The following is an 18,875-nucleotide window of genomic DNA, read 5'->3' as shown; positions in this document are numbered from 1 at the left end:
ACTAATAGCTGAAATATCCAATTTTTATTTGTAATGTAAGACTAATACACTTAGAGTTTACCTAATTTAGATTTTTCTTTTTTCAAAAAACGTGATATTTCAGTCATTTGTCACTCGATCTTTGAGTCTATGACATTTTTACATCCTTTTTGGGTAATGAGCCTTTTATTACTTTTATGAGGGATTACATTTCAAAGTCCTAAAAGGTTTTCTTAATGTTCTTACACCTGGTATTTTTAATATTATTGAAAGAATCCAATTATGTGACTATTTTGAAAAAAAATTTGTACAATAAATATAGTCAATAAATATTGCAACTATTCCGGAATGCCCATATTAATGATCAAAATTACATTTAATACAGGCTCAATAGCTCACATGTACCACCATTGCTATTTTAGAAACTATTATTTAGAAGAAAACACATTAATTGGAATCATTTGAAAAAATTTACAACATAAACAATTATGAACTCCATTTTTCTTAAATTGTCAAAATGTCCCAATATGGAGGCTTACTTTGAAAACTCTTATTGAACTTTCAAAACTTTTATGGAATTCTGAAAAACTGACAGTGTTAATTTTAGTTTAGTATGTGTACCTATACCTACGATGTTACTACTTCGGGTTTAGAGTTCGTCACACTATCGAATAAGCCACACGCCCATCAACCACCATTTTTAAAACAAAAGGATTTCAGGACCTCAGAAAATGTAACTGGTGTGGTTCCGATGATCTAAAATGTAGGTTATTATATCGTTATTAGGTTATATTGTATATTTTATTATTATATTGTTATAAGGTTCAATATATTATATCAGGAATACCTGGATATTTGGGAATGTAACAATAGTTTCAATACTTTCTAATACATATTGGTTATATAAATTACAACAATACCATTAATTTAACAAACGTCACTTATTTATTGCCATTTATTCGGGTAAGGTTTCTAAGTTCACTGCATTGAAAACAACCACATATTAAGTGTGCAGAGATAATTCAACCCTTGGTCTGATTAATTGTTTTACGGGAAACAACGAAGATAAATTGTCCATGCAAGCGATAAAAAAGAACAAATGAATCGGTTCTTACCGAGGTCTGTTTTAATTGCATCTGTTTGATGGCTTTTATTTCATGATAAAACTAAATATCTACATTTCAACTCTGTTTAACACTACGGCAAATTCGACATCGTTTAAATCCTGAATTTGACGATAATAGTCAATAACGGGCATTTTAGACAGGCTCAAAACATTTAATATTTTATTGTTAACATATTTCCTGTTCTTATTTATTAAAATAAAACCAAACCAATCAAGAGCTCTTAGCTACTCAAGAACTTTTAAAATTGTAATCGAATAAAAATATAATAAGTTCCATATCAAGATTATATACTGACAGGGTAAATTGTATGTTTCGTTTGTTATCTTTTCTTTGTGACTTGAAGATGAAACCTGAACAATAATCCTTCTGATATCATTATAGAAAATGTTATAATAGCATACACTATTTAAAAATCATTTCATGGAAAAAAATGTAGTTCTATGTACTCTAAAGATTATTTTGATTAAGGAAAGAGTAATTTAAAATAAAAGACGGTTTATTTTTATATTTTCTTAAAAAGTCCTTTTTATTAAGTATTTATTTGTTTCGAAATCAATATATAACTTACCTAGTTCTACTATAGTATTTTTTTTATTTTATTATTGTATTCTAGGCTAAATACCAATTATACTATGGAGTACTCCAGAAGGGTACGAAATGTCAAACATCAGTAAAAGTTAATTTTAAGTGAAACAAGTAATCATAAATATTACTCTTAAAACAGTGTTTCCTCCAATACCAACCATAAATGTCTGTTTCATCGAAAGATTACCACTCAAAGCTGCAATCCAATTATCAAACCACTTTTATTGGGTAAAACCAGTCAAGTGGTTAAACGCTACGGGACAGGGTGGTTACGAGTAACAGAAAACCGCAGTTGACACATTCAACGAATTGTATTTGTCATACGATATTATAACTTCTCTATTCTATGTACCTTGTGCGTTGAAAGTAGACTCACAAAATCTCTGATGAGAAAAGTACTTTGAAACTAATCACCACAAAGATACATGGTGTTTTGGAAGTTGAGAAATTGTCTAAGATGTTTTTAAAACCTTAACGATCTTATTTCATACTTCATTCGTATAGGAACATCTGGAAATTTTAAATAATTGTTATTTAGTACAAGCTTTTTGGATCTTCACCGAATTTACCTTTGATAAATTCTTGTATACATTGTAATCAAGCTTATTAATTTTTTTTAATAAGATCCACTCCCTACTCCAAAAATGGGCCTCTAAAAGTCTATTTTGTTACGTTATATTTAACATCATAAATTGGATAATTCCATGAGAATATCTTATGGTTAAAAATGTGCACTAACATATTCTCATATGCTGTAAACACTTTTTTAACGCCTTGATTAAAAAGCAAAAGATTGCGTACCTTCAACATATCCATAACGTACTAAAGATATAAACGTTAAGCGACTTCCTTATTGAATCTATGCAAATAGCAAAAGTCATAACACGGTTTATATTAAAGAAATACAAAGAACTAGAACGTAGTGTTTGATCCAATAGAATGTTCCTCTCTCAATCCTTCCTTTTATTTGAAAGATGGAAGCCAAACAATAATACATCCCGTATTTGTTCCTTTTCACTGTATTTTCTAGGGAAAAGGAATGAAACACAGCGTTTAATACTACAATGGCATTCAAAAGGAACTTAATATTCTACAACTCAATACTCTATTCAAAACTTGTAAATAATCTTGTAAGGAATTAATTTTATCAAGGTTTTATCCTTAATGGGTTTTTTAAAGAGGAAAATTGTGTCTCTGGATCTTATCTGCAATGTTGTAACAAATTGTTTTTAGTATACATTTAGAAACTATTACCTAAGATTCTATCAGGTGTTTTAATTTTGTAAACATCGTAATATTAAAAGCAAAGCTAGTATACTTTAAATAAAAAGTAAAGTAAAATCAAATAATACTTATCTACTAAATTAGCAAAGGTATTTAGTTTAGTCATATCCGGTAACAGGTATTCTAAAACAAAGTGTTATACTCGCGTTTCACCCACGCCTTTGATATTCTACTTCAGGTAGTCGTTTTGTAAATGTCCATGTGATATATGAATAGAGCACTCATCTTTAACTCTGAAGGTAGCTAGTTCAATCCAGAGTGGAGGAAATTCAAGACCCAGATACATTTTGCCATTTTGCTATTAATTAATAAATATATAGCAACATCTATTGATGTTACATTGTAACTCAATTATTGTTTGGATCATTCCTTCTAAATATATAAATATTTTCCAATACCCCTTGATAATATGTTTAATATTGAAGATAGGTTGGTTGGTTTATTTCTAATTATTATTAAGTGGCACAAGTACACTTAATCACAATTCAACAATGGAATGACCTTTTTAAAAAAGTTTATTACAAATTTATATATTCCTTATAAACATTGGACATAGCTAGGACACTAAATTAAACTAATTGATCTTAGTTGGAAATTACAAGGATTTTTGAAATATTGCTAATGAATGAAAATTTCCCTTATTTTGCCAGTGGTTGTCATAAATATTCTGCGAATCACTGGGGTCCAGTTTTCAGTGCCATCCACATAAATCTTGTCGTTATCTAAATGCGCTGCGAGTACCTCAGTGAAATGCGTATCTATTAAGCTTCTGTATTTCTTACTTTAAATATCGCGAGCACTTTATGATACATTCATCTCTTTTATAATTTTTTTGTATTATGTAAGCACAAAAATTATATGTACTGAATTTCAGATTTTTGCCAGTTAACACATTTTACTTTGTTAGTTGTTCAAAATTATTTAATGCTCAACGGGTCTAAACATTCTTTAAATATTAATAATTATTGCTCTTAAACATGGGATTTGTTCATCCACATATAAATTTGCGCTTTGATATTGACAATTATTTTAATTTTATTGGCTCATTTAAAGCAAAATTATATTACCACTAGTTGTTTATATTTCAATTAACCTGTAGTATGTTTAAAATTCTTAGTTTAATTAAGCCTTAAAAACAGTGCTTGTTCCAACAATGGAAAACTGAAAGGGCGTCTTGTTGAATCAATCACATATATAATTAATTTAATATCTAATAACAAACTATAGCAAACTAAGGAATCTGTCATTATTGCACTTTGATAGAAAAAAACATTTGACAACTTTTCCGTAGAGTATAAAACTTTGAATTCAAGCCTACTGCGGTATCCTAGATTTTACCTTTAATAGATAGTTTGGTTACTATTTAATTACGACGTAGCCTTCTGGTGACAACCTTTACAATTACGGTAACGTGATACAACTGCGTTAGCGTTCAAATTGGCTTGAAGTAAAAATTTAGACGACAAAAAAATACTAAATATATAACGGTAAAAAACATTTACCATATTTAAAAACATGGGATTTTTGTATAAAACCAATATTTTCAAAAAATAAATACCCTGTTTTGACAAAAATCTTCTTTCTTTAAAGTAACGCACCAAAAGAAAGTCCTCTGTTCTCACTAATTAAGTTGTCCAGGCTACAATTCACCCTGCCTTGGCTCGTTAACAAAAAAGCCTGGACATTCCTATAATATCGGAAAGTTTAGAAATACAGAGGTGTTTTTATGTTTTTAACTTTAAAATTGTAAAAAAGGAAATACATTATACATTGGACATTGTTTACTTGAACATAAAACAGCAAGTGTATACATTATATGTATTCCTACCTTCAGCTTACTACTATTGAGCTTATACTACTATGCTAGATTATTATTCCATCCAAGCCATTTTGCAGTTCTATCATCGGATGAACATCCAAAATGGTAAATTTAGTAGGCTACATCAAAACACATTAAACTATTATGCGTATCTTAGGATGAAGTCATGTCCTAAACTACCGTAATTCCAATATAAAACTTAATTACAATAAACAGTAATCAGTGAACGTATTATTTGTTGTATTCAACCGACTACAATCAAAAGGCACCTGGAAAAATTTAGTTATCTAGGGCTCTTGTCCAAAAAAGGTATGTAAAATAGGAAAAAATAATTCTGAACGGTTCGAATTTCCGTTTTAGATGTTAAAAGAACAATGTCACATAAATGTCATAGTTTATATGGTAATATTTAGCGTAATTAAAACTTGTATAGTTTCTTCTAGGGTTGTACATGAAACACGTAATTTTAAATGTATACAACTCGAATTTGTTTTTAGGGAAAGAGAGTGTGAGGTTATTCACACTCAGTTTTGAGTTGAAATGTGAACTTGCATATCTTTCCTTGCACATTTACACTTTCATGTTTTCAGTCTACTTATATTATTTACTCATCAGTTTATTTAAATTTGTTTGATCGTTTGGTTTTGTATATTTTTTTATTAAATTTTAACATAGGCCTAAAAGACCTAAGTTACGAATTCGGGTTTTATTTTACTAATGTAATTCATTAAGTTTTGTTTCAAAACTATACAGAACAGTACATCTTATAGTACTCAAATTGAGTCATGCATTTAGCTGTTGGACATATGCCGAAATTTATTTTACATGGAAATGAGAAACTTCATAATGCATTTTCTATCAAAAAGTATACAATTTTAATTTTAAACATTCTTTTGTTTCACCAAAAACCAAACGATATCTTGAAATCAAAATTACAACTAGATATTAATTTCAGCCTTATGTGTAGTAATAATATTCAAAATGATAATTTTATCTTTTAATATCCATAATGGATTTTTTTACAAGAAACTGTTGACAAACAACTAAAATACATTTATTTACAACACTTTTTCTATTGACAAAATACATTAATATGTATTTTTGATCAACCGAAGTGTTAGAATGTACAATTTCCCCTTGCCCGTTACCGATGGAACCGATCTTTGCTAAATCATTTAGCTCACATTCCAGATTTGCCACATTTGCCCAACCGCAGGGCTAGTGGGGTGAGGTAATTGATCTCTGGGTTTGATTAATCGTTTTACGTTGGGAAAAACAACAAAGATAAATTGTCTATGCAAGCGGTAAATAAGAACAGATGAATCGGTCATTACAAAGGTCTGTTTTAATTGTGTTATTTACTTCATTTGTTTGTAAGTTTGAGAGTGAAAAATTAATTGTTCAGACACACTTTGACATATATTTATGGATTTATAACGAGAACGTGTAAACATCGTTCCTTAGTTTGAGTGGAAGGTTTAAATTGATGTTCAGCTCATTTCCTATATGCGTAACCCAATGGCTACTATAAACCGTAGCCAAAATGTTAGAAAGGCGAAGCTAAAAGAAAATTAAATTTTGTAGTACTTAGGAATTTTCTCAAACTGAATTTAGGGTGGGGCAGGACTATTGGTTTTGACTTGACAAACACTAGTAAGAATATATACTATAATTTTTTGGAAATCGATTTTTATTAATTTATCGGTTATTACAATGCATAGTGTTGAAAACCCACTTTATTAATGTAATTTTGTAGGATCATTAACCTTTTTTTTAACTGCGATAATGTGTTGTTCAATATAGAAATAATTCAACTATCTGCTGATTAAGTTTTAATTGAATTAAATAGTACAGCATCAAATGAGGTATATTTTAAGTTATGGTTTGAAAATGTATGTAAAAACAATCCATTAATATATAACACTAAGCAATGATAATTTAATATTATTTAAATGGTCAACAATACTATAGTCTATTAACATAAATGTTGTATAATTTAAAAAAAAAATTAGGCCTAAGTGTTCTATGTATAATATGTTCTTCAGAAAGAACTGTCAGGTTAAGTCTAAGAAAGGGCCATGTGGCCCTAATTTTGCCTGGTAAAACAAATAGTTTTTTTATTTTATTTTTTAATTTTCATAAACATTTTTTCATTTTTATTATTTTATTTCATTATTTTAGCCTGCTGTAGCATACTATGTTTTCTGAGTAAAGTAGGTTTTTTTTGTTAGTGTTTGAAAATTAGATACTATTTTACCTTATTTTTTGGAAATATCTGACATATTTTTAGTTTTTTTTATGATAGATTATGATTTTATGATAGATTAAAACAACGTGTTTAAGATATTTAATTCTACATTGCTTTTTCATATGTCTTTTTAGTATGGATAGATTAAAGTTAAAATAATGTTTTATAAAGTACAGTCATTGTATTAAGGTTTTTTTTTAGGGACAACCAAAACACTTTGATATATAAAATATCGTTTTGAATATGTATAAAAACCATTTTACCGTTGCAGAACATGCTAAACACATTTCACCATTTTACCGGTTATTGCAGCAAACCTGAACGAAGCTCGTAGGTTTAATGGTTATATGTTCTGTCTACTTAGTTTTAATAATGTACATAATGTTACCACTGTGCAATCAAAATTAATCACATTATTAAAGAGACAGGTGCACGCTAAAAGTTTACATAACCTATAAGTACATTAAAAATGTCCGGTAAGGTATTCGTTAAACGATTAAAATTAATGTTTTCAATTAGAGTTTTTAAATGGACACATTCTTATCAATCAGTGTAAATATATTATCACATAACACATAATTATAGTATCATTCCATATGCTGACAACGTAAGCAAAAAGTTTTAAACTGTAAAAAAAACTTGTTTTACCTAAACATTTTAACAATCTACTAAACGTGTTCAACACCTTACCTTGAATTGAAGAAATATCCATAACTAGCAGAAACACGGAGACATGTGCTGCCAACTTCATCGTGTCACTTCACTACACTGTCACCAATTCACCACACACATTGAAATCACCAAACAGTGATCACCGGACATACGTTCACAGAACACAAGTTAATCTCCAGGACCACAATCACTGACACAATCACTAAAAACTCACCGGTTTGGAGGTCAGTCACTAGCAAATCACTGACGAATCACTACGGGATCACTAGAGATCACCACGGTTGCATGATAGAGGCATGACAACGCTAGATCCGATAACAACGCCGCCTCCTTTGCGTCTGACGATGAGAAGGATGTAGTTCGTACCACGCAGGTCCCTCCCAACCCCAACCCAACCCTAACTCAAGCCCACTAGGGCTCATTTCACATTACGAATTGTATGTTTATCTGTATTTGCACATTGCCCTTTTATAAACCAATGCTTATCTGATTAGTAACCCTTTTTTGTAAAATATCGCTCGCAGTTAATTTTGCGGATTTCAGGGTTCGAAACGGATTGGTACAATTTAATTAAGCAGTTGATTATTTTCGGATTTTACAGATGTGATTAATTTTTATGTTGGAGGTTTCCAGTAAATGTGTACTTTATTTTGTTTTAATTATTTTAGACCGGGTTGAATATAAATGTAAAGCAGGTAGGGTACAGTTTAAATTAATAATACAACGTGTTGAATTAAAATTTCAAGGATTATGCAAAACCAATTAGTTTTCAGTTTTAACATAAAACATTATAAAAACTATACTTATTGGTTTATACAGCTTCAAACCCTAATATGGAGTTGGTATATTTTTATACAATGCTATAATGTAAAAAAAATAATTTCCTAGTAGCTTATGACGTCACCTTCAGATCTCATGGCTATAGTTTAAATCATTCTCTTATAAATAATTTAATAAATTCCAGTTGTCTTAACGAAAAAATAGGTAACAAATTAATTTGTACAAACTAATTTGTAACAAAAGTGTATTTGATACACAAAAAAAATGAAACTCTCTCTTGATTGATAGTATATATATATATATATATTTTTAGGTCTTTGATCCACACAGGAACGTTTTAATGTACAATAACATGAGGCAAAATTGTTACTACAATGTGTTAAATCAAGTAACATTGTGGTGTTAACAACGTAATTGGCATTACCTGATAACCATCGAGGCTATTCCCTATAATGGATGATTAAATAAGTAAATAAACAAACTTAAAGATTCTTGATTTTTTTTTTTATGTCAAGTTAAATATTATGCTTTTAATTTAAGGGTTTTGTGAAAATAAGACAAAGAAATCTTGATAATAAATAAGGATAGTCTTTGTTATATACCTAACCAAAGGAATTCAAGTGTGGGATACTACTACTGTACTTACTTAACCTATATATATATATATATATAAAGCTCAAATACCAGTGACTCCCTCATCATGAAATCTCAGAAACCGTAAGACCTAGGAACCTGAAACTTGGCAGGCATCTTCCTTTTGGGTAGTAGACGCTCACTATGAAAGGATTTTACCCTCCGTCCTCTGGGCTCCGCCCCAGTGGCTCTGGAGTTTCCCATGTTAACCTTATGAGTACTCATATTTAAATGGAATTAATGAATCTTAACAGATGTTTCAATTAAACAAGTTGGTTCTGTTCTATGATGTTCAATAGCATTTAAGTTACAAGGATTACCAACAGGGTGCAGCACTATTATTTCTTTTACATTTATGACAACAGCTAATTTGCAACCAAAAGATGAGTGAGCGTAGCAAACAAACTTCAACCTGGAGGCGAGTTAGCGTAGCGAACGAGCTAACCTGGAGGCAAGTGAGCGCAGCGAACGAGCTCTAACCTAAAAGTGAGTGAGCGTAGCGAACGAACTTCAACCAGGACGTCAGGACGTGATTGAGCCATGCGAACGAGATCATCTTTGAAAACTAAGAAGTTAAATGGGGCAAAGCCCGTGGGTTACAGCTAGTTGACTAATAAATAGGTGCCAATTTTAATAAGCTATTTTGCCAAGTCCATTGTACAGACCAAATATTTATTTATTGCTTCTTTTCCTTCTTTATTTAACAGGAAAATGCTGCATAAAACTGCTCATTAGCAATGTAAGGCATTCCCTGATGGACATTTTACGTCTAATTAAATGAAGCTCAGGTGTGACGGTTTTTAACGATGATGTCTTTTAATGACCTATCTTGCGACATCATACATTTAATAATGATTTCCTACGCAAATCGTTGGCGTTTTAAACTTATTACACCTACAAGTTTGTACAATTCACGATACTTCAAATAATAAGATATAAATATCTATGAGTAAGAAGAAATCATAGATAAGAGGATACGTAATATTTATAAAGAGAACACTTTAAATACTATTTGTCTGGATAGCCGAGTGGTTATAGCTCGCCTTCGAATCAGAAGGTTACTGGATCGATTTCAAGCGGGATCGTTTCCAGACCCAGATGCCTTTTGTCATTGGGCTATGAATTAATCATAATGTCTTACAAAAAAAGACGTTAGATAGTAACAAAACCAGGGTTTGGACCATTCACTTTCAAAACGTCAAAAATGCCAACGGCGTAGTTAACAATCTAAGACACACACGCAATTATTTTATAAATTAAAGTAACTCAAATTAAAATTTTTATTCATATGTAATATAATTTACTTATGAAAACAATGTAACATATATGAATATTAGGAACTTTGTTTTCTCCTTCCAAGTGAAAATTTTTTAAAACATTTTTTTTACTCACTCTAGTAGGTTCATATCGCCAATAAGGTCAAAATCCTTCCTTGTAGTTTACAAATTTCGTTCAACTTAAATTGTGTTAAAAAAGAAATGTTGTATTTATTTTTTTAAGTTTATATTTACAAAACAAATAACAATATTAAAATGCTATTTTATAAAATTTTCAATCGGGTCCCTAGATATTAAATATATGTATTTCAATTTTCAAATATAGACAAAGATTTAATGCATATCTTAGGCCTCGTTTATGCACCAAGAGCGGGAGCGGGGCGATAGCGGGCCCGCTCCCGCTGTGAATGGGGCTGTTTATGCACGAAGAGCGATAGCGGTAGCGGTTGGTTAAAGGAGAATGGAAGGGGGACACAGTCCTGCCAACTCAAACTCTGCCAGATAATTAACACAACTATTTGTCCTAAGTGCACGTGCATGTGGGGCAAGTTGGCAACCCTGGCTGCAGCCGCTCCCGCTCCCGCCGTGCATAAACAGTCCCATTTGACTCAATGTAGTTGAAAACCGCTCTATCCCAAGCAACCGCTGCGATTTCTAACTACACAGCGGGCGAATTAGAAACCGCAGCGGGAGGTCAACCGCTATCGCTATCGCTCTTGGTGCATAAACAGCCCCATTTAACTCAATGGTGTTAGAAATCGCTCCCGCTGTCGCTACCGCTCCCGCTCTTGGTGCATAAACGGGGCCTTTCTTTTAAACTTTATTCAACACTAATTTTGAAAAAAAAAATTTTTACTAGATATTAAATTACCATTATTTTAATGTAAGAATATTTGCATTGTTTTCTCCTTTTTAAATTAGTACAAGTATAGTTTAAATAGAGATTTGTTTCCTACATGTTGTAAATTGATGCATCAGTTTATCCTTAACGTTAATAGAGGCATCGGGAGATGTTTAAACATAAATGTTCGGTCGCTCAGGAATATTATCCTACTATATAAGGGTTAAACTATATTAGTAATCATTCCATACCATGAGTGTTATGTAATTTTACCTTACTATTTTCACAGACTATAGTATAAGCACATGTTTTTGTTATTTTTATGAGTTATAATATCACGTAGAGACTATATTCTTCTTCTGGATATACCACATCACTTCTGTAGTGGAAACCCGGCTTAATCATGTTTAGCCATTGGCCAGTAGTTTAGAACCTACTTCAAGCTTGTGTTTAAATTATATAAAACTAATTGCTAACTAGCTGAGTTATTTTGTATCATTAACGGATTGTTAAATGCGTATAACAAATGAAAGAGAACTAAGAAAGGTCTTTTGGAGAACTTCTTCCACTTACAACCTTGGTTGATTGGAATATTAATGATTTACATAGCTGTATTTAACTACATATCGTATTTAATGAAAAGTGAACCAAGTCGTAGCGGATAGCTTAAAAAACTACTATAATGAATACAATTTAGTAAAATATGGTATTGAAAATGTGATACACATTTGAAAACCCTAATAATTATAGATTACTCTGCCTCTTTTCAAATAATTCAGGTATATTATATTTAGATTAATCTAAACTGTTCGGTTTCTGAAAACTAAACCTAATTCTGACCACATTCAGATAGCTATAAATTCACTAAATATATATTATAGCACATTTGCTCATCTTAAATCTTACAATCTTATCCACATCTTCAACCAGGTCACATAAGTTCCATTGGGAGATTGTTCTTCCACATAATTCTTCCTTTATCTTGAATCCCTTAAGTGAGAATTCACATGAACTAACATACTTAGCGTTGCGGTGTTCTAGATTCTCCTCTGACTAGTTTTATACGATTTCTCAAAGTCATTGCGCTACATTGTGTAATACTTTGATTTACTTAAATACATTTATATGTAGATACATCATCATTTATACCTTCATAATATTTACCATTGGTACTTTCAATATTTTACCATCAATCACAAAACTTATAAAAAAGTCTAGACGTAGAGCCAGTAGACTATCAGTTCAACAACGATTCCTCACAGGTTCCTCTTTCGCAAAACTAACAATATAAATACACTGCAAACAAAGGAAATAAGTGAACGGTCGTTTATTTTTTAAAAAGCTGTTGATTATTTGAAAACAAGTTCTTTTTTTCTTTTATTTTTTTAAATCAATTATTTTTTATAAAAACAATAAAATAACCAAATTAAATAATTCTCTAATTAATTGTTTGTCCGTTTTTAACCAACAGAACGACCTGGCAACGAAGCTTTGGTCAAAATACGGTAATTATAAAAAACATTAACCATTATATAAAAAAAAAACATGTATCCTATCAAGGTATGAAATCTTATATCAATTAACTCCAATCGCCATTTAATTAGCTAATCCTGAACACCTATGTGTCGGGTACGTTGTTTACTTAGCCTACACCTTAGCTAGACAATGTTTGTGCAGCAAACACGGCAAAGCATTGGTCAATGATTGCCCTTGGTTGAGTTCATTTGCATGATTGTTTTATTGATTAGTTTTTATTTAAAAACGAATCCTCCATATTCCAATGGGAGTGTGAGCTAGTTAAGTGGTAGAGTTTTAAGCTTCGGAGCCCACGGTTTCGGGTTCAAATCCAGCCAATCACTATGTGATAATTCTGTGACCCTCTGGACTAGCTTTAAGTAACGTGAAACACAGTTCCATCATAGAACCTAGCGTTCTAGGATGTGAAGGTGGCACACAAAAACATCTTCCGACGAAATACACTTGCAAATCAATTGCACTATAGGAAATTTCATACTAATATTATAAATGTGAATGTTTGTGTGTCTGTTTGTATGTTTGAAGTTCAATCACGCATTAACTACCGGTCAGATTGGGCTGAAATTTGTTATGATGATAGCTCACATTTACGATTAACATTTAGACTTAGTCTTATCTCAAAAATCCTTTCGGGCTCCGCCCCAGTGACTCTGGACTGTCTCATGTTAACCTTATGAGTTTTCATATTAAAAAGGAGTTTAAGAATTTTGTCAGCTGTTTCAACTACACGGGTTGGTTCTATGATATTCAATATCATTAAAGCGTTTTAAGGTTTACCAACAGGGTGAAGCGCTATTTTTTTTCTTCTTTTTATTTATGACAACAGTTAATTTTAACCAAGCAGTGACAAAAAGCCGTGATACAAAATGAGAACTGTCGAAGTAGGATTGTTTACAGTTAATTTTATATTTTAATTTATAAATAATCTTTTAATATTTTTGTTTGTTTAGGTGTAGTGTTATAACATAATGGTAGATTAACTATGGTTATACCATAGCATATACCGTAGATTAAAAGACCTAAATGTTCTCAAACCGTGTCCTTTCCCATCGCAAACGCAAAGAACGAGCATAATAGCATAATAATTGTAATAAGCATTTTATACGTATGTGCCAACCCCGTAAGTAATAATAAGTATGAAAACAGAAAGATATTTTACTTATCGTCATTTGATATCTGATCCTACTATGATACAAAGGTCGACATAGCTTTGTGGCTTTGACGGCCTAATGTAGTCTCTAGCAGTCTAGCTTACACCTGGTTAGATTGTACAGAATAAAATGAGTTTGTCTTACTTAAATTTATCTCTTATACAAACTCATGCTATCAAGAATAAAACGTCTATTACCAAAAATTTTAACTTGGGTCTAAACCTAATTTAAAATTCTTATAAGTAAATGTGTATTTAGGTAATACATTTGTAATGTTGTGGTTGATTTGATTGTTTTCAAGTAAGTTATAAAGCTTTAATAAAATTATTAAGTAAATAAAATTTTCACCGCACTCCGATGTTTTTAACCTTTTTGCAAACGTTAATTGGAGGCTGAAATCTATGTATTGCTGTTCATACCATCAGTCATCGTCATTTAGAGACAGAGCAGGTTTTTACATCCCTATGGCCGAAAAATCAGCTGTTCGCTTATTTAATTAAAACTGTATATTTCACACACAAGCTGTATCCATATGCGTTCCAATGTACTCGTTTTATTGCAAACACTGCCTAGCAACTATTTATTATTATTTTTACTGATTCCTCTAAACATTTATTAACATAACCTTAAAGTTGCAGTAGTGTTGACTGTTAGTGTGCATATTGTATAATGTTTCTCAATTTTGTGTTGTGTGGTGAGAAATAGCGTTTGAACCACGAATCTTGTCTCGACTTTGTATTTGGCCACTGTTAGAGAGAGAGAGAGAGAGAGAGAGTTTTCAGAAAAACCAAAGGTATTATTCCCTAATAAATATACTTATTTTTGTTTGCTGGATATGCATACCTAATACTTATGGAAGAATTAAAACCTCAATCAATAAATTATTCCAAGCCTCTATCATTCTAAACCACGGACGAATTAAACCCTAAAAGTTAACTAATTAATAGTTGTTAAGATTTTTCTGTATATTATTGAATTGAAAAGATTCACAGGAATAAAAGGTTTAAAATATAAATGTGCAATAGTATATGTCGTACCTAGGGCCGAAAATGAGGTTTTGTCGGCTCTAGATAGTTTTTAAGTTTGAGACGAAGTCGAGAACTTAAAACAATCGAGAGCTGCCAAACCATTTCGGTCCGTTGTACGAACGCTATTTTTCACCTCACTATACCCTATTACCACTTTTCACCACAATAATAATGCACAATGATAGTCAACACAACTACAACTTAAAGGTTACGTTAAGAAATAATTTGAGGAATTAGCAAAAATTATAATTAATACTAGTTGCTAGGCAGCGGTGACAATAAAACAATTCTACAGCAATGCTATAAATATTGATTGTACATTCGTGTTTTAAAAAAGTAAGTGGACAGCTGATTGTGCTGCCCTAGGGATGTAAATACCTGCTCGGTCCCCAAATAACGATGACAGCTGGCATGGCCAGCAAAACATAACTTTCAGCCACCAATTTACGTATGTAAAACAGCTAAAACATTATAGTGTGATGAAAAAGAATTAGATATTATCCAATTTTCTTGCCAAATCAAGATTTAGTTATTGGAGGAACCTTTTACAAATAATATAACTACCCCCTAACTGCAAGTTTTTATGAATAGGTGTCTAAGAAGAATCGACCGAATATGGTTGATGGACAGAATTGCTTTTAAGGACCTATTTGAAACGAGCGATCATAAAATAATCCATCTAAAAATAAGAAAGAGAAATTTAAATTGGATTGGGCACACCATAACAAAGCCAGATGGTTCTATGGAAAAAATAGCCCTTACATGGAATCCTCAATGAGCAAGGCGTATAGGTCGGCCAAGAAACACTTTAGATAAGTAGAATGATAGATAATTGGAGGCAACCGTTGAGGAAAGACCTAGGGAGAGCTTAGAAGACCGACCGAAAAAAGACAGGACTGGAGACGTCTCGTGGATGTCCTATGTTGCAATTGGAACAACAGTATCAAATTAAGTAAGTAAGTAAATTGTCTTGCCATTTTTTTTTATTCTATAGAAAAGGAAACTAAAATTGTAAATATAGATGGCTTTATTTTAGAGTTTATTATCTGGAAAAATGGAACTCCAAAATTCATAAATGATTGATCACTCATCGGTTGTGTAAAGGAATATTATTGAATTATGTGCATCGATGCAGATGTTATATGCTTCCATAAAATGGGTTTACATTTGTACATAACCTAACGGTCAAGGAGTAAGCTTTTCCTGGTATTTGCTCAGAAAGAGGGTGGCGGTTCAAGGTATTCTAAGAATGTGCAAACTTTATTTCCACAGACAATAACCCAGGAATTTTAAACACTAAGAGAATTTCTTATTATAACTTTATTTAAAGTTTTTCCGCCTCTGAATATTGAGTTTGTATTAATAAAATACTGTACATTTGTATTGACAAAATAAATATCTTTGGCTAGGGTTTTATACACAGTCAAAGTAAATAACGGTATTTTTACCAAACATAAGACAGCATTTTCATGGGTTTTACAAAAGTATCTCAAACTATATGATTTTAGATTAGAAGAGTTTGATTGTAAAATACTTGAACATTGAAAAAAATCGAGTTGAAATATGGTTACTAATATGTTTTATATGACTGAGAATGGCACAGTGGTGTTTAATTTGTTTGACAGGTTGTCCAAATCGCTACATTTTGTGCTAGTCCTACAGAAAAGTATTTATTTTTCGAAAACAATCGATTTTAATTATAAATCTACTCTTCTCCTAGGCACCCTGTATACAAATTATTTAATTGTAGATAGAATCTTTCCCTGTTAATAATTTACTAATGGGATTACAAATTTAAGATTCTGTCAACCATAACGATTCGGCCAGCACATGGTAATAAGGAATATTCCTTTTTGTTTCCTAATTATATTTGTTAATTTTTATTCATTAAAAACAACCAATTTATTCCCATTAAGCTACATTTACTTGCCACGGTCATTATAGTTTTCACAACATTTATTTAACACCCCTAACCTATGACCTGATTATGATAATTGAAAAATTTCGTAACATAGGATATAAATTTTTTGGTAAGAAATGTTTGAGTTTCTGTTTTTTTTTATGTTTACGATTTAAATAAGTTATGGATTATATTCAGGCGTTACTTAAATGTTTCAGTCGCAACTATTCATCAAGTCTTTTTTAGATATAAATTGGTTTATTCAAAATACAGTATACCATAAGGTACACCGCAGGGAGCGGCAGAAATATCTGACGGTTTTCAAGCGAGTACAGTCCGGCAGCCGAGTGAAGGGGGGTGGTGGGGAGCGGCTCATTCTCAAGGCCAAGTGACCCCATTTCAGTCGCCATGGAACAGTGGACCAGTATACATCGCGCGTTTGTCGTTGAGGCGTTTTAAAAAAATGGCGATTCTGTTGTTGATACGCAACGCAAGTTTCGTAGGCATTTTAATGTGGCTCGTGGCGAACCTATCCCATCCCGAAACACCATCAAATTGTGGGTGTATACCTTTAGATGCACAGGATCAACTGCAAAACGTAGGCCTACAGGCCGTCCTAGATCAGTTAGGACGCCGGAGAACGTGGAGCGAGTGCGACGAGCTGTGCTAACGAGCCCGCATCGCCCGGCGCGTAGACAAGCTCTTGGCATGTCTGATCGCTCTATTCTATTCGACGAATTTTGCAATCAGACCTTCACTTTCACCCATATAAAATAACAATCGTCCAAAAACTTCAGCCTCACGACCACGCTAATCGTCAAAAATTTTCAGAGCAGACCGGGCGATGCGGGCTCGTTAGCACAGCTTGTCGCACTCGCTCCACGTTCTCCGGCGTCCTCACCGACCTTGGACGGCCTGTAGGCCTATGTTTTGCTGTTGATCCTGTGGATCTAAAGGTATCCACCCACAATTTGATAGTGTTTCGGGATGGGAAAGGTTCCCCACGAGCCACATTAAAATACCGACGAAACATAGGTTGCGTATCAACAACAGAATTGCCACTTTTAAAATACGCCTCAACGACAAACGCGCGATGTATACCGGTCCACTGCTCCATGGCAACTGAAATGGGGTCACTTGGCCTTGAGAATGAGCCGCTCCCTATCACCCCCCTCCACTCGGCTGCCGGACTGTACTCGCTTGAAAACCGTTAGATATTTCTGCCGCTCCCTGGACTACCATATTGTGTATTTTCAAGTTTTATATATTAAGTTAGTTATTAATTACATTAATTTCATATTTATGAATAAATGTTACAAGAGTTATATTTTCACGAGATTTTTTTATGTTGTACAAGTGGCTTCTATATTTAGTTAACATTTCGTGTTATCTGTTGGAAATTCCGAGGATAAATATTAATTAGTTAATTATACAAATTTAACCAGTTGTCGTTAAATACTTACTCAGAATAGTGTAATTTCTTTTTATTCTTCACACGTTTTAATTACAAGTTTATTTGGTCCGTTGACGCAATATGTTCAACAAACTAAACATTTGCTCTACCCTTGAACCTTGCTATGACAACATCGATGGTCATACGATCAATGATAAATACATGAGATTACATATTACCGTAGTAAACATCTTTAGCTTAATCTTCAAAATTCGTAATGAAATTGGGTTTTTACTTTAATAAAACTACTGACGTTTGGTTAAGCTATTTAATTTTTTCCAATGCTATTTACTTTGGAATTTTAAAAATGGAAAATCAAACGCAATGAAGGAAAAGCGGTCAAAAGCCCATTATATTTGTTCTTAATTGAACTCGTTCTACTCGAATAGAAGTATGAGACGCTAACGACTGGCCTATTAAACACAATCTTATTGTCTGATTCGAATAGTAAAGGTTTCGAACATTGCCTAAGATGAGTTATTCTATTTTAGTGTTTTGCATGTAATGATTTACAGTTCGTATCTATAGATTTTTCACCAGTGTTCTGAAATGTTATACATTC

Source organism: Macrosteles quadrilineatus, unplaced genomic scaffold (genome assembly GCF_028750875.1).
Source record: "Macrosteles quadrilineatus isolate MER2022 unplaced genomic scaffold, UCM_ALF_1.0 Scaffold_6__1_contigs__length_79288215, whole genome shotgun sequence".
Taxonomy (NCBI): Eukaryota; Metazoa; Arthropoda; class Insecta; order Hemiptera; family Cicadellidae; genus Macrosteles; species Macrosteles quadrilineatus.
This window is presented reverse-complemented; position numbering follows the sequence as displayed.